This window comes from Macaca fascicularis, chromosome 1 (genome assembly GCF_037993035.2).
Source record: "Macaca fascicularis isolate 582-1 chromosome 1, T2T-MFA8v1.1".
In the NCBI taxonomy this organism is placed as follows: domain Eukaryota; kingdom Metazoa; phylum Chordata; class Mammalia; order Primates; family Cercopithecidae; genus Macaca; species Macaca fascicularis.
Genome location: NC_088375.1, coordinates 119047472 through 119073637, shown reverse-complemented (window position 1 = coordinate 119073637; position 26166 = coordinate 119047472). Strand labels below are relative to the sequence as shown.

The following is a 26166-nucleotide window of genomic DNA, read 5'->3' as shown; positions in this document are numbered from 1 at the left end:
CAGCAAACCTGCCCCTGTGGCTGGGGCAGAGTGTTAGGAGATGACAGCTGAGGGGCAACTGGAACTAGCTTTTGTAGGGCTTTATGGACCCTGGGGAGTTTGGACTTTATTTCTAAGGAGATGGGAAGTGATTAGAAGATTTTTAGCAGAAAACAATATGACTGGATATATTTTAAGAGGAGCACTCTGGCAGAGCACACACAATAGGGACCAAGAAAAGAAACTGGAAAATCAGTTAAGGCAGTTCCTGCAATTATCCAGGTGGGAGGTGATGGTCTGGGGCCTCATGGCAATGTAAGGGAGGAGAGAAGACAATGTAAGTGGGATACATTGGAGGAATAGGGTCAAAAGGACTTCCTGATGGACAGTGATGTGCAGGAGTGAGGAAACGGGGGGATCGAGGATGATTCCAAGCTTTTTGGCACCCAGCTGAAAGGACGTGAGATTTACTGAGATGGAGAACACTGAAGCAGGAGCAGGATTGAAGGCAGAATCAAGAGTTTAGGTTTGAAAGTGTCAAATCTGAGATACCTATATACTGAGATAGCTATATTTGAGATACCTTTTATTGGACATACACATGGAAAATTGGAATAGGCAGTTGATATAGACATGTAGAGTTAGGGGAGAAGTCAAAAGCTATAAATGTACGTTTGGTAAATATGTAGCATTGGGACTTGTCTGGCATAGGGAGTCTGGAGAATGAACTCGCTGAGGTTCATTACGTGATTCAACTTCTGACTCATTCTCCTGTCGAGGAAGTTAAACAAATTTCCCCTTTCTAAGACCCCCTCTTCCCCTGCTGTAACTTTCCTTGTCAGTCTCTTGAACCTTCCTGAAGGGATTCTGTCTTAGTTGACTTCCTGTCTCTTAGATTGTCAAGTATACACCTGGCACATCAGCAGATTAAGCAAACCATTCATCATGTACCTACTATGCATCCAGGGCTGTGCTATGCACTGTGTGATATCGCAGTGTAGTAAAAGGCACTAGCAGGAGTCAATGTCATTATATATCATTATATATTAACCAGAGAGCCCATCTGTCGAAGTGAAAAGAGGAGCGGTCAAGGCCCTAGAGTCTTGTCTTTGCTGCTCTGTGACATGGGGAAGTCATCACCCATCTGGGCTCAATCTCACTATCTGTTAAATGACCCAGACTGGTTATCTCTAAGTTCTTTCTAGTCCTAAACTCCTGCCACACCAAATTAAGCATTCATTACCTCTAGGGCTGGCTGAGAAGAGATCTAAGAGCCAATGCAGGCTGGAGGACTTGAGTGGGGGCCCTGGATATTTGTTTCTCACTCACATCTATTCAGAAAATAAGCCAATTGATATCTCCTTGTTGATTGTCCACTTGTTTTCTTGCAGAAATTGGTGTCATCTTTAAAAGAAAAATGAAAATTATATAGCTAATGATAGCTACAATTTATTATATATCTTGTATAGTCAGGTATTGTGGTAAATATTTTAAATGGATGATCTCACTTAATGCTCATAATAGCCCTATGAATAGAGCTGTTTAATTTTTGCACAGAGGAGGAAAGTGAAGCTATATATATATGTTTGCCTATGTAAATATCCAAAATCAACCAACAAACTCACTCTAACTTAATGTTTTACTCAGATTACAGTTTTAACCTAGAAATTCTCAAAGAAATTCAATATAATTTAGATTAAACTTAAAATTCAGACTAATTGAAATAGTTGATTATCTAGAATTTAAGGCAAAATTTTCTTAAAGGATATTGCATATTAAAAAACAATTTCTAAACAATCTCAGAATTTGTTTCTGACAAGTTGAATACTATTTGGGAATTGGGTGTAATTTTCTAAAAAAAGTATGTACAAGTCCATATATGCCATGCTGCTTTTTAATTTCAATTCCCTCCTACTCAGAGATAATGAATGTTAATATTTAGGGTACATCCTTCCAGAATTGTCCATTGTATTCAAATTTTCATACTACTTTAGCAATCTAGGAGTGCTATATTTCACAAGGGCCTGGCCCCTTAGAGTGGATGTATGGAGAAGAGAAGGACTTTCTCTTACCCAGTTGGTAAAAAAAAAAAAAAATGCAGTTTTGCATGGTGGAGAGGGGATGGAGTCATGGCTCTTGTAATTTTCCAATGTGATGGCACTTGCGTGGAGCCACCATCTGTTTGCAGGGCAGCTCGAGTGTTGTGCATCTGATTTCAATAAGCTGGGCGAGCAGTTCCATCCTACAGTGCATTAGCAGGCAGGCACATCTGCTCCGTTTCCATGCTCCAGAAGCCAACGGAAAGTTAGTCTCAAGGAGCCCGTGGTCTAGCTTGACAACAGAAGAGAGTAGTTGCTGTTGGACCCTCTCCAATCCCTATGGAGGTCAGGTTTTGACCCAGAGCCTTTTGGAGCTTGAAAGCCAGGCTGGTATTGTTCTTTATCATTAGTTGTGTTGTCTCAATTAGGAAAAAGAAATCTATGAAGTCTGGATGCAGAATTCTCAAGTCTGGAATTCCTCCCACACATGGAAAACAAGACTCAGTCAAGGAAACAATGCCACTGTGTTTGTCACCCACGTATTTGGGGATCTGACCACAGAGAATAATTTGCTCTTTATCAGAGTGCTCTTCACCTGGGATTGATAAGAAGTTGCAGCCAAGCTACAGTCAGGAGACCTTAGTCAAGTGACTGGCAGCAAAGCAAACACCGTGCTCACTGTGTAACTCGAAATGCATTCCTGCCACTGGCAGGAGTCCCGTGTTTACTGTAACATTTGGAAAATTATCAGCAATAAGATGTTTTATTGAACAATGTTTAGACAATGAGCATAATAACATAAACAAGTTAATTATTTCAATGTTAATAAGGAAAACATCCCTTCATCTTCAGACCACAAGCATTTCAGTGTAGTAAAATGATAGCCCCAGGCTGGCTCTCGGTGACTTGTAAAGTGGCTAATATTGGTCTTCACCTTTCCCTGTTCCGAAGGCTGCCCCCTCCACTGGGACCCCACTGTATATGCTCTCTCTCCTTTTCTGGCATTTCTATTCTCTCTTGGGGCCTCCCTTCCATGGCCTGCAGGGGCTCCCAGAATGGGGGCTGCAGCTAGGCCCTGAGTAAGCTTTGTGTGAATTAGAAGAAATGTCCCTTTCTCAGGTAGAGGCCGCTCCTTGCCAGGGGCATGGTTTGGTGAGCTGAGCCCCTACTCATCCCCTTAGCTAGATGCCCTAGACAGGACACAACCTGCACAGCTTTAATGGTGACTCTGCCCACAGTCCCTCTACCGAGAACTGGACAGTGCTTCCCCTCCAGGCTTTCTCACTGACTCTCACTGTCTGGGCCAGGACCCTCAAATTATACTTTGCCAGTGGTGGGGACAGGGTCAGTGGACAATCCCAGGCTCCAAGGCAGTGTCAGGAAAAGGAGTAGCATGTGAGCTGTGCCGACAGGCCACAGCATAGGGCAAAGGAGGAAGCAAGACCTGGGAGAGGGGCAAAGCTTCTCTGCAAAGCAGCCAAGGGCCATCTTCATGTCCACCTACTTTCCAACAGTCTGTCTGCTCACCCTGCACCAGCCTCCACCCCTATATACTCTGTGATCTCCAACCATCCTCTATTCTTTGTTGTTAGAGCCTTCAAATAGCAACTTTCTGCATTACCACATCCCTACCTCCCTGGCAGCCCACCTGCTGGTCCCTACTCTCCCAACAGTACGCCCTTCTGAGAGCCTTTCCCCTCAGCCCACTCCTACCTGCTCCCCACTCCCAAAGATGCAGCTGATAAGCAGAATGAATTCAAGACTAGCCATCAATAGCTGGCAATGCCACCTGGATCACTTCTCATTCTTGCTTTTGGGTGGAAGCCTCCTGGAGACACACTGTCAGTCCAAGTGTCACTTACAGCAGGGCTACGGCCAGATGCTGTTGAATGGCTTCATGAGACTCTCCAGATTCATACTCTGCACATTCCTGCCTGGTTCTCACTAGAGTCCTGGCAGGGAGACACACAGGTCGTATCCAGCATTTAAGTCTGACTAAACGTCAAGATAGTAAATGGTTGAGTTCCACAATGCAGGGGGTGTCTTCTCCAGCATGGGCCAAGAATGGGAGTCACTCACTCCCTTCCAGAGCCGAGAGATGACCAGAGGGAAGGGAATTCTGTCCATCCAGGATGCCTGGTTTCTTTTCTTAACCAGACCCGGTGACTGGCCTTCTTCAAGATTCTCCATCTCATAGCCCTGTCTGGCTGCTTCCTTTGCACCCTGCATCACTGCAGACACTGTTGCTCTCCACATTCTGTCGGCACTGCAGACACACACCCACAAACACATGCTTACACACACACAAGCACACACACATGTGTACATGTACTCATAGACACATACTCATGTACACACCTGTACACACACGGTTTGGAAACAAAGACACTGCTACTGCAAAACCCCCACCTCTGGGATTGCCGCTCACCCTTGCTTCCTAACAGACTTAGTAAGAACTCAAAACTCACCTTTTCTTTTGGCAAATTTCTTTGGAGAAGTGGAATCGTAGTGGGGGTACAAGGGTGGTAGCGTCAGTTGTTTTTAAAACTTGACCAAATCATACATAGTATGAACTCTAACCCCTACTCACCTGGCATTTCTGGTGCCTCGAAACAAACAAAAAATGGCAGCAGTACCATCTCCTAAACCACGCCCTCAGCTGGGCACCCAGCCCTGGTTCTTGTGCCCCCGACAGCCTGAGTTCTTCCTTATATTAAGGAAGAACAATGTCAGCCTAGCAGCCTCAGCCAGGCCCTGAATTCCTGAGGGGTCAAAGCCTGACTTGAGATCTGCCTGGCCAAGTGTCTTATACAGCACTGAGCAGGCGTGGGTGGTTGATAAATATCATTAGATGGCAAGGGGGTGGCGAAGACCACAAGAACAGGCTCTTTCTTAGCTGCCTGGTATTAACTTGCTGGGATGTTCTGGATCCTGGGAGAAGCCAGATGGCCCAGGGTCTGAAATAAACAGCCCCAAGGTCCAAGTCACTTGTTGACAATGCCTTTCTGGGAACAGGCATTTGGTAGAGTTTTTGCAGGAGCAGGACCAGGCCTATGGTGGCTTAAAGGGCAGTGTTTGTGTCGCCCTCAGCCTGAAAACAGGTGGAATACAATAGTCCCTCTTTATCTGCAGGGGATATGTTCCAAGACCCCCAGTATAAATAGTGCCAAATCCTATAAACACTATGTTTTTTCCCCAAACCTACATAACCTGTGATAAAATTTATACCTTAGGCACAGTAAGAGATAAACAACAGTGACAATAAAATAGAACAATTATGAGAAAATGCCAGCATCCCTACTCTTCTGCTTTGGGGCCATTATCAAGCAAAATAAGGTCTACTTGAATACCAGCACTGCCATACTGAAACAGTCCATCTGACAACCAAACCAGCGACTAAGTGGGTAATGAGTGACAGCCAATCTGACAACCAAACAGGCTACTAAGTGACTAAGAGGCAGGTAGCCTAGAGAGCAGACAAAGGGATGATTCACGTTCCGGGCAGAAAAGAGTGGGATGGCGCAATATATCATTACACTGTTCAGAATGATGCACAATTTAAAACATAAACTGTTTATTTCTGGAATTTACCACTTAATATTTTCGGACCACAAATGATCCCAGGTAACTGAAACCTTGGAAAGCGAAACCACAGCTAAGCAGGCACCACTGTATATGAAGCCCATGAAGTGTTGGTAAAAAATGGCTCTACAAAGCAGAGGTGGGTGGAAGCCCTAACTTGGAGCATCTGCTGCTTTCTGCCATGCAATTATCCCCAGTTTGGCCAATTCCAGGTTAGCAGTGTGGCCTCACTGGGAGTGGAGTTGGGAAGAGAAGCTTATGGTGGAGCAGGGGTGAGCCTCTGTGAGCTGGCTTCAGCCCGCCACTGTGTGAGACATTTTCCTGGAGGACTTCTCTTTGTCTTTGGAGCATCCTTCCTCTCCTTTTCCTGCCCACTTTTCAGACCTCAGATGAGTCATGCCTTCTTCCAAGAAGCCTGCTCTGCCCACTAAGATGCAGCATGGACCAGCACGTGGAACTCTCCTTCATGACACTTAGCAGGTGGAAATGGCCATTTCTTTGCATGCCAACTGATCATCTTCCTGGCTAGTCTGTAAGACCCTTCAGGAGGGAGAGAATTATGTATGGTTTTTTTCTACCATTGTATCACCAGTGGTACATTGTATCACCAGGAGCACAGCTCCTGGTACAATGTTGGTGCTTCATAAATAGTTGATGAAAGAATGGAAGGAAGAAATGAACTGAGCCCTGAGCTGGGTGGGCTGTTACTAACACTGTGATTTGTAATCAAGGAACTTCATCCACCAGCTTTTTGGGGTTTTTTTTTTCCTTCTTTTTTGCATTTATTATAAATGAAAGGACTGAATTATTTCTCATTATTCTTTCAACACTAGGATTTTATGGATTTTTGAGTCTGAAAGGACTGTGGTTCTTTAATGTTTGCAGTTGCCTCAGAAATGGCTCCACTTTTGCATGATGTGTGTGTGAGGTGTGTGTGTGTGTCATAGCCAAGGGCAGATGGTAGAGCATGCAGGAGGGGAGAAGAAACCTTATAATGAAATGTTTTCATTACCTTTTCACGTCCAAGGCCACAGGGCCATAAAAGAATCTGCATGACAGCCAGCCCAGTAGTATTAGATTCATCCCAGTGATTCTTTTTCCAAAAGGCTAACGTCTTCCTTGTAATTAAAACCGAAATAAGAAGCACCAAACAGATGGCAAGCCCCTTATGGGCAGGTGTAAATCTTAAGTGTTCTTACAGCCCCCAAAAGCCCAGAGCAGTGCATGCACACAGTGAGGACACAGCCATACTTGCTGCATAATTAGCTTAAGATAGACATGGCCCTTGCAGTAAGAGTTCATCCTAACTACTAATTTTGGTGGACCCAAAATGTTTCTCCATTTTTCTGTTTGCTTAGGAACACGGACAAAATATCCTCAAGGCATTTTATAAAGTTTTGGTACCTTTGATCATAAATGAGACAACCCTACAATTTACTTCTCCCCAAGTCCAAGGACACTAGAGAAACCTTGTCTCTGGAATTTCTTTTCTGTTCCTGCCCAGCACTTTCTGGCAGGGCCCATGGCAAAAGCTAAGTCTGGGCGCCTTGCCCTTTGCTGGTGCTGAATAAATTCCTTTCGCGGGTACAGATCCCTTGCTTTCATGACTATCCCAGGAATGAAGGGTGACAGCCAGGTGGGACCAACTCCAGGCCCATGGTAAGAAAGGAAAGGGGCTATTCACTTTCTGTGCATAGCATGACATTGCCTTTACATGTGACAAAGCCACCTGGAGGCTACAAGGAGTGGGCCCTAGAAATCTGTGGGAGTGATTTTTGGAGGCTATAAATGCCCTGTGACACTAAGAGACCTTTGGGGTGGGGGCTGCACTGTCCCCCCCTAAACTGTGAAATAGTGCCTTAGGAACCCAGGTTGGACTTTTCTAAATAGTGGCTTGACCATCGTAAATAGGTGACAGAGGAGCTAGCAAGGGAAGACTGGTTGTGATAACAACAGCTCTAAATTTTTTGAGGCTCGTGTGCCTGGAGCTATGTTAACCATTTTATAAGCATTGCCATATTTAATAATTATAGCAACATTATTATTACCCCCATTTTGCAGCTGGCTTAATGGGGTTTAGCCCACAAATGAGTGGTCAGTCACCATGATGCCATGGCAACGACCTTCTGCATTCCTTGCATGGGGATTTCCTCCCCATGTTTTAGGCTCCACTCTCCTGCCCTCTCACTTTACAAAGACCTCAAGCTCCAAAACATTTCCATGAGTCATTGACTGATGTCTGAAATCTTACTTTCCAAGATTTTAATAATATAATGAGGGTAGCTGCCATTTGTTGAACAGCTTTTATGTACCAAGCACAGTGCTAAGTGTTACATGTGTTCTCTTCTTACAATCACTACTTTATAAGGGAGTATTATTATTATTCTGGTTTTACAGTTCAGGAAGCTGAGAATTAGAGGGAGTTTATACAAGCTATTGCAAGTCACATTGTTAGCAGGAAGGAAGGAACCGGGTCAGGCTTTTGCTTGTTCCATTGTTGCTGAGTGGGGTTTATTAACTTTCTAACTGAGAGAACATGACAGCTGCTTAGAATCTGCCCCTGGGATGAGTATGGGTCTAAGCCTTCATCAGCCCTGTATTTCTTAGTAGGAATGAAGATCCAGAAATCATGTTTCAATGGAGCAGAAGTTTGAGAGTATCAAATCTGTGTCTACCAAGAAGAGGACCTAACGATGGAAGGGGATCCCAAAGACCAGTTGGCAGATGGGTTTTGTGAATGAAAAGATAAAGTGGCCTGTCAGCAGCAATCTGAGGAAGCAGGAGGAGATGGTCAGCACAGGCTGTTTTATGACTTTTGAGGCTGTGGGACAGGCAATCTTATCATAGCCTCAGCCCTGCAAAGCACACAGTGCCCAGGCAGCTATGAGACTACGTCTGTGGGAAAATCCATATTTCTACGGACTGAGTCAGGCTAAATTAAACATGAGGGTAATTTGACACATCTGAATTTCATCACCATTATATCACTCTGTAGACCTTGTAAATTTTCATAATGACATTTTTGTTAGGTTGGAGTAAGCTGTCTGCATCTTAGGTGTGTTACTTTAAAACTACATTAACAGACTAATAAAATGAGGTGTTGGCCAGCTAATCACATGTAGTCATCTCCTTAGAAGGATCCAGGCAGCAAAATGAACCAGAGTTATGAGTAAGTGTCCTGAGGTGGCCCTGAGGGCACAGACCCTGACCATAACCTTTCTCTTGGAGACAATACCAGGATGGCCAGAGCTGTGTACATGCCACCAGGCATCCCTCTCCCGTGGGAGACTCTGTGATCTGCAAACTCCAGAATTTGTATAACCTGGAACCCTGGGACCTGGAACCCTGGGACCTTGGAAATATGATCTATGACCTGCCCTGCTCACTTCATCTCCCTTAAGAACTGGACATCAATATCATTATTTTGAGATGGCACAGGGGCTTACCTGGATGGAAGTGAACATCCACCCATCACCTGGCATTGCTAAGCACTGTTACATGTGGTGTTACTGTCATGACTTTCTGAAACTGAAGAACAAGATCAATGTTTGATGATGGGCCAGAGCATTTGAAATCAAGACTGTTCTGGAATTAACTGTGTTTGTCATAATGTCATGTTTCTCGTGTGGTACAAGCTCTATATGGGTCACTAAGTCTAAACAGGACTCTGTCTCTGCCAAGCTACATGAAAGGTTTGATTTTGTCCCTTATCTGCTTTCCATTTCATAGCTTCCTCAATTGATTCCCCACCACAGGATGAGCCAACCCAGAGATTTTCCTCTGGAGCTGTCTGCTTGTCCTTCCCTGGCCCCTCCCTTCCCTCTATACTGGGCTCCATTCCTGACCTGAGCCAACCTGAGCTTCGGCTTCTCTTTCCTGGACCTGCTTCTCTCATACTCACTTTCTTTCCTGATTCCTCTCTTCCATCAGAGCCTGGACCCCTGAGCCCTACAGCTTGGGTCTCTGTCCTATCACGGGTTAAAATCCACAGCTGTCTCTAACCTACAAGAAGGCTATGCTGGGTGCATATATGCTTGAGAGGAAGCCCTTCTCCATTTTAGGGCCAGCTCATCTGGAGGGATGGTGTACTCCGGAAACTCACAGGGTAGCCCATGGCAGGTCTCCTCCGGAAAACATTCCGTGAAATGCTAGATCCTGCTGATCTCTTCTCCTAACCTTCTGTCATAGGCCATGTCTGTGCTATCTTTGTCAGTTATTTGCTGAATTACTCATTTGACAAAGACTTATAGAGCTCCTACTATGTGATGAATGGATCCCTTGATGAACACAGCAAAGTTCCTGCCCTCAATCTTATGTTCTTGTGGAGGAGACAGATAGTAAAATAAGAAAACAAATCATAAAATTAAGTATTAAAAAATAAGTAAGGCAGGGTGGGAGAATAGAATGGCAGGGCTTGGTGGGGGTAGGATAGATATTTTAGATTAGGATGATCAAGAGGTGATAGCAGAACTAAATGTTGATCAGAAGCTAACCATGTGAAGATCTGTGGGTAGGAGTGTCCCAAATAGAGCAAACAGCGAGTACAAAGGCCCCAAGACAGTAAAAAGTTAGGCATGTTGAAGACATTGCAAAAAGGTCAGTATGGTCACCACACAACCACAAGGGGAGGAGCGATTAAGATGCTGGAGATGGTCAGGGTCCAGATCGCATAAGGCAGGTTTCCTCCACCCCAGAACTATCAACATTTTGAGTCACATGATTTTTTTGTTGCAGGTGCTTTTCCTGTGCATGTTGTTTTGCTGCACCCCTGGCCTCTACCCACTGGCTGCCAGTAACACCCCTCAAGCCTCCACCACCCTCTTTATGACCACCAGAAATGAGGTGGTCACAGATATTGCCAAATATCCCCTAGGAGAAAAATCACCCCCGTTTAAGAACCACTGAAAAAAGCCATGGCAAGATAATTTTATTCTACATATAATGGAAATCCATGGGAGGCTCAGAGCTGGGAAACACCATTGCAATTTACATTTTTAAAGGGCACTCTGGCTGCTATTGGCCTAAAAGAAAAACGACAACAGAGGCAGGAGATGCAGGAAGAGGTCTAGGTGAGAGGCAACCCTGGCCCAGATTAAGGAGGCAGCAGTGGGACTGTAAGAAGTGGTTGGATTCTGACTACATTTTGAGGGTGAAACCAACAAACTTGCTGGTGAATTGGTTATAAAAGGTGAGAGGGAAGGCAGAATCAAGGATGGTTTCTAGATTATTCTGTGGGAATAATTATGTCATTATCTAAAGCAAAGACGACTAGGAGAAAAGTAGTTTGGGGATAAAAAGAAATTCTAAATTTGAGATGTCCTTTAGACATCCAAGTGGACATGCCAGTAGAATATAAGAGTCTGGGGCCCAGGGGAGAGGTCCAGACTGGAAATGAACATCCGGAAGTCGTAGACCGTAGCTCATGCCTGGGGAGGATGAGATCATCCAGGAAGAGGGTGATCTAGAAAGGAAAGCTAAGCTCCAGGGCACTCCATATTTAGAGGTCCAGAGAATAAGGACAAGCCAGCAAAGAGGCCAGGGAGGAGGACTAATGAGGGAGAAGGGACATTAGGAGAAGAAACAGGGACATGTGTATCCCCGAGGCGTCCTGGCACTGTTGTCACATCTGCCTTAGACTGAGTAGTTGGGGAGCTCCTCAGGCACTCGTTTGTGTTCAATGGTGGTGGCAATGGTACTATATCCAAGTTTTAGACAACCAAATGATTGAGCAAAAGCCACCTTGGTTAATCTTTAGGAAATAAGTGCTACTGATCCCACTTTACAGCTGAACAAACTGAAAATCAGAGCACTATAGCAACTTGCTTTCCATCACATGCATTTTAAGCACGACTCCTGGGACTAGAACCCTGGAAAGCCTGTTTCCACACTCATGCTTTTTCTGTGGTGCTCTTGGCCTCTGCCTCACAAGGTTCTGCTCAATGCCTGGCACAGGCCTCCATTCTGACCATGGCAGGAATACCTCATCTCTGCCCAGGTTTATGTGAGTGCATCTACATCTGCTACTGCGTTTGGAATGGACCAGCAGGAGCCAGAACTGCTCAATACCAAAGCAAGTGACTGTCAAGATCCCTCATGCAACTAAGACCAGAGCCAGCATTAGCACCTGGAGTTTCACACTCCTGGTCCAGGTTTTCCCATCTTACCTTCTGTGTCTACAACCAAGTTGTTTCCCCATCCATCAACCATATCCAATGCAACAGCTCTAACAGATATGCAGGGGAAGTAGCATTATTCTCATTTTCCAGATTAAGAAACAGAGGCTCAGAGAGGTTCTGTAATTTGCCTAAATGATACCACTAGTAAGATTCTGAATCAGGAATAAATTCCTCATCTCTTAAATCTAGGTATTAGTGAATTGAAATAATCTACCCCTGACTTAGCCATTTGTTTTTATTTCTTACATAATAACTTTCCCAAACCACAAAAGAAAGAAGATACAAACAGATTTTTCTAGACACCAGTATTGCCGGTCAGAATTCTGTAATAGGTTCATAGTCATTTAAGAAGTCAAAATGACTGGAAGATGAATATTTTGTGCACTGTGTCAACTTAAAATTATTATTTTTTGGCTTAATCATAAAGATGCTTTAAAAAGAACCTTTGAAACATATTTGTGTTGCTTTATTAAGCTCTCTGCTTTCTGACATCTCCTGCTCTTTTTTGGAAAAGTTCAAAAACAACAGCACTTGAAAACCCCACCCCCAAAATATTTTCTTTCATTTCCAAGACACAGAGATGCTGACACATGGGCATGAAATCTGAAGTCAGGCTTTGGAGTCTGACCTCTTCAAAATAGAAAATGAAAACATTTCTAGTGTTCACACTTTCCCTGTGAAAACACAAACACAACACTCTTAAACCCAGGTGAAAAGAAAGGTAATTCGTTTCATGAGTAAGAAACATTCTTAGTGGCATGTCATTTCAGGGGCAATTGATTCCATTTGTCATTTCAAGTTTCAGAAAGGATGGAAATACACTCCCCACCTCCGCCTTTTGAGCACAATAAAAGTAAGTCAGCATTTGCTTTTTCCTTGAAAAACAGGTGCAACAGCAATGAATTTAAACATCTCTCTGCTGGCTTGTTTGCGGTTCACTCCAGCTCCCTGGTGCTTGGCTCAATATCATCCACCTGCTTGGGAGGTGGGGGCAGGGCATGATGTGACAAATGTCTCTCTTCTGCCATAAATGTTATTTAAAAGGTGCAACTGGCTTGGTGACATTCATTTTACAGGCAATAGTGGAATGAGCGGTGGAGAGAAGAGGATACACTTAAAGAGATGAAAATTATCTCTAGAAGCAGGTCTCTTTTCTTGCCTTCTGTCCCACTATCTTGCAAACCTCAAATAGAGATATCTTAGCCGCCTAAAAAGCAGCATTAAATCTTTAGTCTGGACAGGAATTCAGCATTTGAGAGGAGATGTCACTAATAATCCTCTATGAGTACTAGTGGTGAAAATGGGGCCCAGTGGGAGGGCATTTTACTAGGAGAGAGTTGGAATGAGCCCTGGGAGAACAAGGGTGAATACAGAATGGGGGCAGGCTAAGCCTACGTGAGAACTAAGAGGTAGGCAGTTTGTCATCACTGATCTGTTCTCAGAGGCTACATTAGCCAGGCTCTCAAGAAAATTGGGACACGTCACCTTTGTGGCCCTAAGGTAGAATCTTGGTGTGAGTCACTCTTTCATGTGCCCTCCACTGGGAACCAAAGGTCTGAGGTCAGTGATAGATTGCTCATTGGGTTGAGGGCTGGAGTTAGGATCAGGGTTTACCTGAAGGTGTCAGCTCCAACATTCACATTAAGAGCCTTTAAACTGTTTATACCACGGGAGAAATGTAAACCTTCCGCATTGTGGCAGCCTGGAGCCTCACTCAGGAGAAAATGTTAGACTCTCTGCTCTGGGCGGAAACTTCTTTAGAATTTTGACAATATCAACATTTTAATGGTATCTTAGCCCTGTTGTTCTTATAAAAATATACTAAAGGGGAAGGATATGATTTTGTGGGAACAAAAGCTCCTTCCAAAGTCACTGAACCCACACTAGGACCAAAGCGTTTATTCCAGTGGCAAGGTCAGGAAAGGCCATGCTACTCCCTGTCAGTGCCCAGTGACAGGGAGGAGGATGTCCTGTGCCCCTTGGACAATTACTGTTATGGTCATGCTCGGGGAAAAGAATCACAGAACGATGGCTTTGCAAGCATGAAATGGGAGAAAGACAGTGCAGAATGTAGGGCCAAAGACAAGATATGATTATTGTTGCTTCTTTGCTGTGTTTGCTAGAGAAAAAGCAAACCTTAGGTATAAAAACATTGTCAATAGTTCTGATGAGGTTGAGTAGTTACAAAGAAGATAAGAAAGAGGGAGGAGGAAGAGGTAGAAAAGGAAAAGAAGAGGAGAAGGATGTAGAAGGAGGAAGAGGGGAAGGGAAAAGAAGAGGAGGAGGAAGAGGAAGAGAAGGAGAGGAAGAAGAGAAGGAGGAGGAACAGGCAAGGGGAAGGCAGATAATGACAGCAGCTCTCACTTACTGAGGGTGTCCTTGGTGGCAGTCACAGAACCTGGTACTTCATGCATCTTTGTCATTTAATGTACACAACAGCTGTACAAGAATTACAGCTGAGGACACCTTACAGATGAGGACACTGATGCTTAGAGAAAGTTACCCAAGATCACACAACTGCAAATCACAGACTTGGGACTTAACCCCAAGCTTGCCTGGCTTCAGAGGCATCCACTGTTCGGAATCATGCTGTTGTCTATGCCAGTGGCTTTCACACTTTTTTTGACTATGACTTATAGTAAAAAAAACACATTTTCTATTATGAGCCAGTTTGCATATATATGTATATGTACATATATACAGTATAACTAAAACAAAAGTGTCATAAACATTTTCCCTTGCTATATGCAATGCATATTAATTTTTGAAAATGTTACTCTATTCTCTTTCATTATTTTTTCCCTAATGAGAGTTGCACACTAAGTTGATTGCGTAACCTGATGATGGGTCTCAACCTGTATTTTGTTTTCTTTCCTCCCTCCCTCCCTCCCTCCCTCCCTCCCTCCCTTCCTTCCTTCCTTCCTTCCCTCCCTCCCTCCTTTCTTTTCTTTCTTTCCTTCCTTCCTTCTTTCCCTTTCTTTCTTTCTTTCTTTCCTCCTTCCTTCCTTCCCCCTCCCCTCCCCTCCCCTTCCCTCCATCTCTCTCTCTCTCTCTCCTTCCTTCCTTCCTTCCTTCCTTCCTTCCTTCCTTCCTTCCTTCCTTCCTTCCTTTCTTTCTTTCTTTCTTTCTTTCTTTCTTTCTTTCTTTCTTTCTTTCTTTCTTTCTTTCTTTCTTTCTTTCTTTCTTTCTTTCTTTCTTTCTTTCTTTCTTTCTTTCTTTCTTTCTTTCTTTCTTTCTTTCTTTCTTTCTTTCTTTCTTTCTTTCTTTCTTTCTTTCTTTCTTTCTTTCTTTCTTTCGGCAGGGTCTCACTTATGTTGCCCACGCTACAGTGTACTTGTATGATCATGGCTCACTGCAGTCTCAACCTTCTGGGTTCAAGTGATTCTCCCACCTGACCCCCCTTGTAGATAGGACTACAAGTGTATGTCACCACGCCTGGCTAATTTTTTTATTTTTATTTTTGTAGACATGGGGTCTCACTATGTTGCTCAGGATGACCTTAAACTCCTGGCCTCAAGTGACTTTCCCGCCTCAGCCCCCCAAGTGCTAGGCATGGGCCACACACCCGGCCTTCAACTTGTGAAAACATTTTCTTTTCTCTGCTCTATGGCAGTTGATTAGAAGTGTCCTTGAACTCCTGCTTGATCTTGGTGGATGCTGGGCAGCATCTCGCTCCTGAGGCATGCAGCTAATTGTATACTCTGGACCATCCCTCTGGCAAGAGGACATCATTAATAAAATATTTCAGAAATTACAAATATCTGACAAAGCCATTTGCTTGGAAAAGAGTCAGTCCAGGAAACCATCCAGAATATATAATCACTGATCTCAGGCACTGACTGCTAATATTTTAGGCAATTGATGTATGCTTTAGCAAAAGAAACTATTTTCTCTGATTTCAGAACCTAAAGAACTCATCTGTTCTGAAAGGCTACACACAGTCGCCATCTAACAATAAATGGTAACAGAAAAGAAACATGCAAGGTGTTGTGGGGACTCTATCAATCCACCCTCCAAAGTAGTGCTGTCTTTCTCAATTTGGGGTGAATACAACCAGGATCTGAAATTAGATTGCTTTTCAGAGGAGCATGTACATCTCCACCCTGGTTTAGGATTTCAGGAATGATTTTGTTTCAGCAGCTAGGGGCAGTGGCAGGGTTGGCTGAATCACATTTAGGTCACGGAAAGTGAAGTCTGATCAGGTGGCTCAGCTCGAGTCAGCCCTGATGGGCTGTGGACGTGGTGACTTCACTCCAAGCAATGTGCACGCTAATTGAGAAAACATGTTCTTGTGATGGCCTCATGCAAAAATCCAGATTTACGAATTTTTTTTTTATTCCTAAGAATTCCTTAAATATTTGCCGTGCGTGTCTATACAGCCTCCTGGAGTACTTCTCCTCCTTACTGAGTAGGGTTGTGTTTTTCTGCTGTGGCCCAGGTCAGGGTTTTAAAGGTTGGGATTCTGACAAAGGGCAAGTGGGCAAGCAGCCACAGGCCTCAGGGAGAAGCAAGAAGAGGGCAGGAGAGGAGAAAAATAACCCAGACCTCCTGTGCTTTTCCTGGGTCAGAAAAAGCAATTCGAAATCCTTGAAAAGCAATTGTCTGCAATGCTCAATGAGGGGGTCCTCATCGGGAAGGGGGCCTCAGCTTACTGGACATTGGCTACATTCCGGACTCAGCAGTAAGAACTTTCCAGTACTCTTTCCTTTCCCCTTCACAATTGCCCTCAAAAATCAGTCGGCATCATGATTCCATTTTACAGATGAAGAAACTGAGGCTTATAGGGGTGAAGTTATGTGCTCACAGAGCTAATGAGAAGTGAACTTGGACCTAAATCCGGTTCTATCTGACTAGGTGCCAGGACTCCTGTAAAATCCTACCTGCCTATGGGACAACCCCTCACTCCCCTCCGAGAAGCCTCCCTGAAAAAGTCTTCTTGACATCCAGACCCCTTCCCTCTTAGAGGTCATATAGTCACGGAATTCGTACTTCTACTAGTTCCAGTTTTGATACTGCTTGCAATTGCTCCGTGTGTTAATTTAGATAAGAAGATAAAAAAGCCTGCAGACAAGTTTTGTTTGGTCTGTACTGATGTGTGGAAAGGGAAGAAACTTCAAAGTTTTGGCTTTTCAATCTCAAAGTTTTGGCTTTTCTTGAAAAGTTCTTGAAAATATCTGGCAATATTGGACCTACAATCCTTTAGAGCCATGGTTGGCCTGTCCCTTAACAATGAGGCATAGCCTCTCTGGTTTTTCACAGCCCCAGCAATCTCTGGCCTCAGCTCATTTATATTCTCTGATGAGCCACTAAGCCTTTTAGTCATGACTCCTGAGCAAGCTCCTTGGGGCAGGATCATGATTTATATTTATTTTGAGTCCCCACAGTGCCCAGTGTCCCAGGTAGCATATTCATAAGATCACTAATTGAGAGAAGGAAATCTATCCAGTACCCTGATATATGGTGGGCCCCCTCCCCTGTGGGGCGAGGACTATCTTCCCGTTTAACCACGGGTTCTATGTAATTCAGCAACAGCTGCTTAACCCTTGGCTCTTGGTCTGGGAGAGCACACATGCCCCACTGCCATAGCAAAATTCACTTTCTCTTTCTTTCCTTGTAAACTTGAAGAATTCCTAAGACACTTAAAATCCTAAAGACACAGAGGAGTTGTTATGTGGAGTAAGGAAGCAAAACACTCTTAAAGCTGCCAGCAAAAATGGTCATTCTCAAGAAATGCCTTATTTAGAGAGTATTGCATAACATTTCTGAAATAAAAGTCTGAGGAGAAGTTTGCCTCTGAAAGAAAATTACAGGAGAACCTCCGTTGAGTCTTCTCTTACCCAGCCATTATGAGGTGAAGATAATTCGCAAGATGAAATGTTTGGTTAAAATTCTATCAAAATGAGAATGTTAATTACAGAAGGTTAAAATATCAGTGAGTAAATTCTTAGACAAGTCTTCAATGCAACCAAAAAGATTTCTCCTCCCAATGCAGAAAAGCTTTATATGCACAGATACATAAAAAAGAATACAAAAAAGATGTTATCCTACTTGAAATTAAAAAAAAAAAAAACAACCATGCAGTGGGGGCTCCCCTCAGATCAGCCCTTCCAAAGGAGAAGGTAAGGGGAGGAAGCTCATGTTCATTGGTCGAACTTCTTTTTCTGAAAGTGTTCTCCATAATCCAAAGGGAGCCTGTCCCGCTTGGCATCACCCATACACAATGGGGGTTCAATACACAGTTATCCATAGTGATGAGGCACTACCTCAATCTGTTGACCTCTCAGCCAGGTCTGTTCAGATCCAAAAATGGGTTGGCATTTCACTAGACTGAGTAAGTGAGACATGCAAGTCACTCTATTACTAATGAGGGTTTAATCCATCTGTACTGATGAAGAACTGAAGACAGGACAGTCTCCTCCACCCCCTAACGTGGGCAAGGGCTGAGCTCTTGAGACCATCCTCTCTGGGCTCACTTAGCAACGGCACACAGAGGGGAGGTGACCTGTACCACCAACTCTGACTACTGAAGGAACAGCCAAAGGAGATGGGAAAATCAGCCCATCTGTACTGATAGCAAATACTTCATGGTTATTGGGAAACTATTTCTGTAGTAGTGGATTGACACTGCCCATTGTGGAAGGGCTTCTGTGTGACACTTGGGCGGTTCATTCCCACTGACTTCATAGCCAGCTTCTTTCATTTGCAGGGCTCTCCACCTGCAGAAGCCACCACAGGCGGTGCCAAAAGTGCCAAAACATCTCAATCTGCTTAGCCTAGTGGTGGATTTTCAGGGAAATCCTGACTGTCTGACTCTGACTAATAGTACTACTAATTAAAAAAAAAAAAAAAAAAAAAGGACTTCCCGCACGTGAATGCGTTGGCTACAGTCTTAGGCAATTCAAAAGCATTGTTGCCAGTTCCACCTGACAGATTTCATCATCAGATCAACCTCATTTGGGGAGGGAGCTCCTTAAGACTCTCTCTTTCTCTCTTTCTCTTTCCCTCCCTCCTTCCCTCACTTCCTTCCTTCCTTCCTTCCTTCCTTCCTTCCTTCCTTCCTTCCTTCCTTCCTTCTTTCCTTCCTTCCTTCCTTCTTTCCTTCCTTCCTTCCTTCCTTCCTTCCTTCCTTCCTTCCTTCCTTCCTCCCTTCCTCCCTCCCTCCTTCTCTCTCTTTCTTTTTCTGTTTCTTTCTTTTATTTTGCTCATTTGAAATCAGCGCCAAGCTCTGCAGTTCATTTTCACTCCTACTTGTAATGAGTTGGGCATGAGTAGAAAGCACGTGTTCCTATAATACCCTCCTGTCCTCTGAAGACATTATTCATTTTAACCCTATGTACTATAAATAAACTAATAGTTCTATTTTCTGTCCCCCAATGAGACCTTGAGGCAGAGGTGAGAATAACGAGCTATTCTACTTGAGAATAAACTCAGTGCCACAAGCACCATCCAACGAGTGTAGTGTCGCTAGCCTTTTTTTCAATGAAATGTCACATTATCAATTCTCATTTATTTTTGCAGCTTGGGCACAGTTGTATTAATTTGATGTCAACATGCACTCATGTTGTATTAAGTGCGGTCAGTGCTGGGGGCTTCTGCTTCAGGGAAGGAACCTCCTGGTGCCAGAGTGTGATCCACTTAGCAAAGGAGGGAAGGATTTCCTCCCAGTGCTACAGACTCCACAGGCAGGCAGTCTGCCTGTGTTTTTAATAACATATGGCAGAGAAGGAAGCTGCCATGCTCTAATAGCACCTGTCCCTTCACCTTACTCTTTCTGGTTTTCTTTTCCCATGGGTCATTTGTAGTCCACTTCACTCACAAAAGGCAAAGGATAACACCTGGTGGGACTACAGCACTGAGGACCCTGCCGATGGTGGCCTAGAGTCTGATTTGTTGGCTCCTGGATGATGAAGCCCAGGGATTGACTTCTGAAGCCCCAATTTGATGATTAACCACAGAAACCCCAACAATAGGGCCCTTGTTGGTAATTTCCAAAAGACTTCTCAACTGGAGCAACATTATCTTTGAATACACTTAGCCCTCTATGAGGGGCATTTGGGGTTGTCACAATGACTTCTGACATTTAGGAGGTAAGGCAGGGATACTAAACTATCTGCACTGTGCAGATTGGTCACACTTAACCAAGAATTGTCCCAAAATGCTGACAGCTCCATTCAGAAACAATATTAATCCATATACTTGCCTAGTGAGTTGGGAAAGTGAGGCCTGAGAAGTTTAGCGACTTGCTCAAGGTCACAAAGCTACTTCCCTTCCCTTCTCCCAAGTGAGGAAACTATAACAGCAAGTTTACCCAAAATATAGGAGAAGAAAATCAAGGGATCATCCTAACATTTTAATCTGATTCCTACTGTGTCATAGTCTGAGGCCTCAAAAGCATGTAAAGTAGCCCAGAGAGGAGCAATGAAAACATCACCAACCACCAGAAAGTCTTCTCCATTGCATGTTTTCATTCTTCTGGTCTTCGCTAAACTTTGTGGCTGAAGGTTTATTCTCCTTGGCTCAAATAGTGACATTTCCATGCTTCTGCACACCCTAATAAAAGACTGAGGACCCCAAAGCCTCAATTTCTCCATTCACATATCAGCCTCAGGATCATCCTGGTCTGACTGCTATTTGGAGTTAGGATCTTAACTGTTTCCCCACTGTTATCAAATGAGGTCTCATGGGTATGGATTGGGGAAGGGTCTTTCATCCTCATTTATTTACCCGATGCCAGCGGACACTGTTTGCTCAAAATGGTCCACCACAGAATTGATTTCTCGGAACTGGCTAAGCCTGAGAGCTGATGGTTTGTGAGATCAGAGGTGCTAGTCAAAGAAACACACAGGAACTCTTTCTGTCTCACAGAAAGGTGTTTTCTGGGAGCATGGGTTGTTTGCACACAGATATCCAGAGATTTTGCGCAAGACCTCAGCAAACCTTCCATTGCTTCCTGAGAGCAGAGAATTTGCTGCCAGCAAAGGTCTCTAAGGCTTGTTTTAGACTCTGAAGTCCGTGAAAGTTCTTACTGGGAAAAGGTAAATGGCTGGGTCTCTGGTCCCGGGTCTGGCACTGACATCTGCTTGGGGATCTGGGCCTTGGCCCTGCTCCATGCCCGGTAGAGAAGAGCAGTGGCTGAATCTCTGTGTAGTTTCCCTGCTGCTCTGATGCAGGGTGCTGCAGTAAAGCACTCTATGAATGAGCAGCAGGAGTGCTCAGCACTCTTTAAAAAGTAAAGTTGTGTGACTTTTTTCATCAGTTTAATCTCGGTAATGATGAGAAACTTCCCTCGGGCTCCAGCCCTGCCCTGCCCTACCCTACTCTCCCTGCTGATGTCGGCAGCCAGGGCCCCCTTCTTGTCCAAGGCACGGATTTCTCCCTGAAAGAGAATGAGAGTGTGAAGCCTCATCCCTTGCTCCCACTGGCCCTTGGGGCAGGGGAGTTGTGGGGTGGGCAATAGGAGAAGGCGAGAACCCCATTCCTTGGCAAGGGTTAAAAGTAGGGAAAGAGCCACCAACACTAGGATGACTGCCCTGAGTGGGCCCAGTTCATTTCTCTGATGGGCCTGGGCTGCTGTTGGAAATGCAGTGGTGCCAGCAGCTGGTTCTAAAATCCTCTGAGGTGCTCCTATACTTCTGCCAAATTAGTGTTCTCATGCCCCAGTGATCTTGGCTTCCCATTTTTGGTGCTTCTTTTTTCCCTTTACCTGCATAAAGATGTTGGGGAAAGAGTGGGGTAGGAGTTTGGCAACATGTGGCATTAAACCCTATCCCCCTTCAACAAGAGGAATGTTCACTTTTTGTGTGAGTCAGTTCCAGCTAGGCCAGTCTCAGCCCCCAGACCCGCCCGTCTCCTCTGACCCTCTGGGAACATTGCCCATCATGAATTAACATTTGGGTTGCTCAGGTTGACATATGACTTATTCAACAAAAGAGACCCATCAGGTTTGATATAGCCTTTCTTCTGTGACTCTGCAGAGGGAGAAAGTTTCAGACATTCAGGAGGAAACTGTAAACACAGGGTAAGAAGGGCTGGCAGGGGCCAATGGCTGCTGCCCTTCTGCACTGCCTAGAGAAGGGGAAAGATTCCCCTCCAGTAGACTTAACTGACAGCTTCAAGAGTTTGAAGACCCTGGAGAGAAGTTACCGATGGGGCCTCCACTGTCATTTCTGCATTTGCAGAGTGCAGCTGGCTGTGCATGGGTTGGGGAGGAGGGGACTGGCACTGGTAGTGGGTGTGCCCAGAGGATGGAGCCAGGACAATTAATCAAGTGCCTTTTCTACAGGATTTCCATTGGCCTTGGATGACAGATGGGGCAGAGGCACCCAGGAGAGCACTATTTTGGTTTCCAGCTGGGAACGTGCACTAAGTTTTCCTTAATACCCACAGCACCCAAAAGGCTTTGCTGTAATACACTTTAATGCATGAAACACCCATAAATTATCCTTCGAACTGTTACAACTTCCAACCTGGAACAACTTGGAAAAACCAGCCTAGCAAGCAGGCTCTTTTTTAATCTCTCAAATCACAACAGAAGAAAAAGTTCAAGCACGAAACACCTTCCTTAAGAATCTCGGAGTTTTTTTTTTTTTTTTCTTTTTCTTTTTTTTAAGAAGGAGGTCTGTAATTAGAGGGAGCTAAGCTGCTTGTTTCTGCTGGCTCAAAGTTGCAGCTCCCTGACCCCCGAGTCCTCTCTTCCTCCCCTAGATCCTCCTCGCCTGAACCCAAGGCGCTGCCCGCCCCAACCTTCCACGCCCGCTTCTCCCACACCTGGCAGCAGACAGCTGGAGATGAAGCGTGTGACCCAAGTGGCACGAATGAACCTTGGCGACCTCGACCTGAGGTTGTCCAACGCGGCTCCGTGGAGGGCCCCGGTACGCCGGACGGACCCCGGTATTGGCTCGCAGACTTCCTGGGTTAACCCCCGGGGCCCTCAGTCACGACTCCCAGCCCTTCCGAGACGCGCTGAGGGAACTGCCCTAGGTCTAGCGCGCCCTGTTCCGCTCGTCCCCCTACCTGGGAGCAGCGCAGCACTTTCCTGACTCGGCGCTCACCTCAGCCAGCGCGCTCTGCGCTCCCCCCGCGGTGCTGGCCGCCACTCCTCCCGCCCCGGCGCGCCAGCTGCCGGCGCATCCCTCTCGGTGCCCATTCGCTCTCCCTCACTTGCGCGTTATCCACTTCTAGCCCTCGAGCTAGACTCTGCCATGGCCGTGGGCTTCTGCAGGCGCCAAGGCTGCTCCCTGGACCGCCGGCCATCCCGGGACTAGGAACTCCACGACGAGAACGAACGCTGTTCCCGCGGTCCGACTCGTCCTCCCGCGAGGGTCCCGCGACCCCACACCCACTCGGGACATTTCTCAGGGCTGCTCTTGGGTCCGCGGGAGCCTCGGGGGTAACCAGAGAGCTCGCCAGACCGGTATCCTTGCATACTCTCCCGCGAAGCCCAGCCACCCCGGCCCGCGCCCGCGCTGCGCCCCTCTCGGGATCGGCTCGGGGCAGCCTGACTCACCGCTGCGCTCCCCTCCGGCTCCCAGCGCTCTCTGCTGTGCCGGAGCGCCGAGCTGCTCTCACACAGGCTTCTTGAATTCTTAGCCCCTCCTCCCGTACTCCTGAGTCACACGCTCCAAATCCTGGCCCCCATCCCTCCCCTCCCCATCACCAGCCCCGCACCTGCTGTGGCGGGGTGGTGGTGCCTGGCTGGAGGGGGTCCTGAGGACTAGAGACGGATCGCTCCTGGAGGGCTGGCCAGACCCAGCCAGAGAAGGACTTTAAACTTCCAGAGGTCAAAGGGAAACCCACTGGGGTCTGAGGGGCCGCGCGCGCAAAGCCGGGAGGAGGATTTTCTGGGGCACCGGCGGGGGTCGTTGGGCCGACTGGTTGGGGCTAAGCGGCGTTGCTCGCAGCTTCCCTCACCTCTCCGCCCTGCCCCCGCGCGTTGCCCTTCGCCAGTGCTTCCCTGGTCTGCCCGGCGTCGCCCTCATTGCCCCAGGCATTGGCTGCTCCCCGCGCCGTCTAAGGGAGCTTTTCTTCGTGGCACCCTTCCTCACCCCAGGATAGGTGAGCACCCAGGGGGAGCCCCGCGAGGGGCAGGTGCCCAAGCTCCTCTGACAAGGGAAGGCGGCTGCAGAACCAGTTAGAAGGCCCCCAGGCACTGGCGAGTCCAGCGTAAGGACAAGGGGCAGAGGACTTCAGGAGTCAGGAGGAGCTAGACCAGGGACCTTAACTTAAGGCCCTGGGTTCCAGGAACTTCCCGGAGTCCCTGGCCCCTCTGAAACGGTAGGCTGATTTGCGCGACTGTGTGCAATGCTAATATTCTTTTCTGGGCTGAAGGTCTGCAGCTTTCATCAGTTTTGCAACGGGCCTGTGACCCCTAGACTGACATAGCCAGCAAACCTTCTGCTTAGGCCCTCTCTCCACACTCCAGGCCCCACACAAATCCTTCCTGACCCTTCAAGATTTCTTGAGTTCCCTGGATTCAGCCTGACAGGGGAGCTTGCCTGACTTTCCCCTGCCCCTCTGCCAGGGTTGTTCCCACCCCAGCATAAAATTAGCAAGGGAGAAATACCCCTGAAGTCAAATTTGTCGCCAAATGTGCACCATTAATTGTAGCATTCCAGGGGATTCACATCTCTTTGGAAATTTACAGCCCCATTCCCTCCTGTGTTGAGCTTGTCTGTGTCTTCACTTCTTCCTTTAGCAAAGGTGGGTTGGACCGCTACCCCGTGTGGATGCCACAGAGGATAAGTGGGTGTGGGGAGAGTAACAGGAAGGGAAGGTGAGGCACAGAATCTCTCTATTGCTGGTGACACTAGCCAGTGCAACCCAGCAGAAGGGCACCCTCTGGGGAGCTGGGATTTAGTGAAGCAGATGATTCCTGTCCTAAGTCCTGAGGTGGTCCTTTACTCCCAATGGATGGCACTTGAGCAAGATGACGCCCTGACTAGGCATTTCCAACTCCCTTGGCTCAGATTAGTCTTAAAGTCTTACTTCTTTCTATTTTCACGTTTGCTCCCATAAGAAAGTTCATTCCATTTACACGTGCTCTGAGAAGGACGAAGAAGGCAAAAAGCCCTACAATTGGAAGTGGGCCTTAGCTTTGGTGTGACCTCATTGTTTCCCAGCCTTAGGCTTGTCCACTTCTAACTTGTTCAGATACAGGCTTGTGTATGAACACACTTTGGAAGTGAGGGCAAGAGGCCAGGGAACACCGTGAATGGCCCTTTCTACAAAAGTAGTATCATAGTCGGGGTGATCCATTAGGAAATTTATCATCGTCAATTAAACAAAAGAATTTCCAGACAACATGATGAATTCATCCATCAATCATGTCATGTATAAACTTGCTTGGAAAGCACTAGCCCCAAGCCTTACATAATAGCTGCCTGAGAATTTGGGTATGAAATTAAACTTTTAGAATAACAGAGAATTTGATTGTTGAATGCAGAGCTTTTGTATGTGTTCTTGTGGCATCATTCAGAAGGACAAAAGGATTTGGGGCACTTGTGGTTCTTTTTCATGTGGTATGTAAGGGGGAAATTTTTAAGTGATGTAAGCAGAGTATAAGTTTGCTTATATGCTCCATCCTCATCCCCTAAATTGTTGGTCATATTCTTATTGCACACGTTGGTTTAATAAGAGCTCCTTTCTGCCCCTAACTACCTCTGTTTCTGTCACTGGACTTCAAGGATCTTGAGTAAATAAGAACATGTAAACAACAAACACAAAAAAACTCCAAAGATTGTTGACTGAGAGCCTACCATATGCCAGGCACTGTGTGCTGGCAGTGGTACCTGCTCTCAGAGAGCTTATGTTCTAGTGGGGGCTTGATTATTAGTCCCTGACCATGTTTATCACAGTTTCCCTAGGTCCTAGCATAGGACCTGGCCTGTAGTAGGTGCTCAGTTGATACTTGTTGAATCCAACAACGGTCAGAGTCACTTGTGACTGTCAGACAACCCACCAACACTGGATTGGTTTCCAGCAGGTTCCAGATCAGCCTGCCTTTGGCACAGAGACCACAGCCAGGTGCCTTTTCCCCTGCCTCTTCCACTTTCAAGAAGGTTCCAGCAGAAACGTCCTTCTTTTGGGTCATTGAGAGAAGGACTTCTAGGCCTGGACCAGCTACATTCATAGGAATGAAAAACAGCTGAGAGGGCAGCGGCCAGAGGAATGGTGCAGACAAGCAGAGGATAAGAATGTTTTTCTGTACTAGATTTTCTCGAAAGAGCTTTGAAACCAGGGTATCAAAATAACCAGCAGCTGATGCATTTGCTGACTTGGAGGAGAGATTGTGGCGTGTACAGTAATTGTTGTTATTTCTGAAGATCTAGAAGCCTGCAGCCATTGAGTGCCTCATCAACAGCAACAGTCAGCTAGCACAAACCCCTGGCCTC

General features: G+C 45.9%; 1 protein-coding gene across 3 annotated transcripts in view; it reads right to left on the bottom strand.

The window, feature by feature from the left end:
• NGF (nerve growth factor) overlaps positions 1–23315 on the bottom strand; it is a 52276-nt gene extending 28961 nt beyond the window's left edge. For all 3 annotated transcript variants that reach the window (XM_065547307.1, XM_005542226.4, XM_065547315.1), the window contains exon 1: positions 23283–23315. The gene's annotated coding sequence lies outside the window, so the exon portion shown is untranslated. The remainder of the gene's footprint in view (positions 1–23282) is intronic.
• Between the last annotated feature and the right edge of the window lie 2851 nt (positions 23316–26166).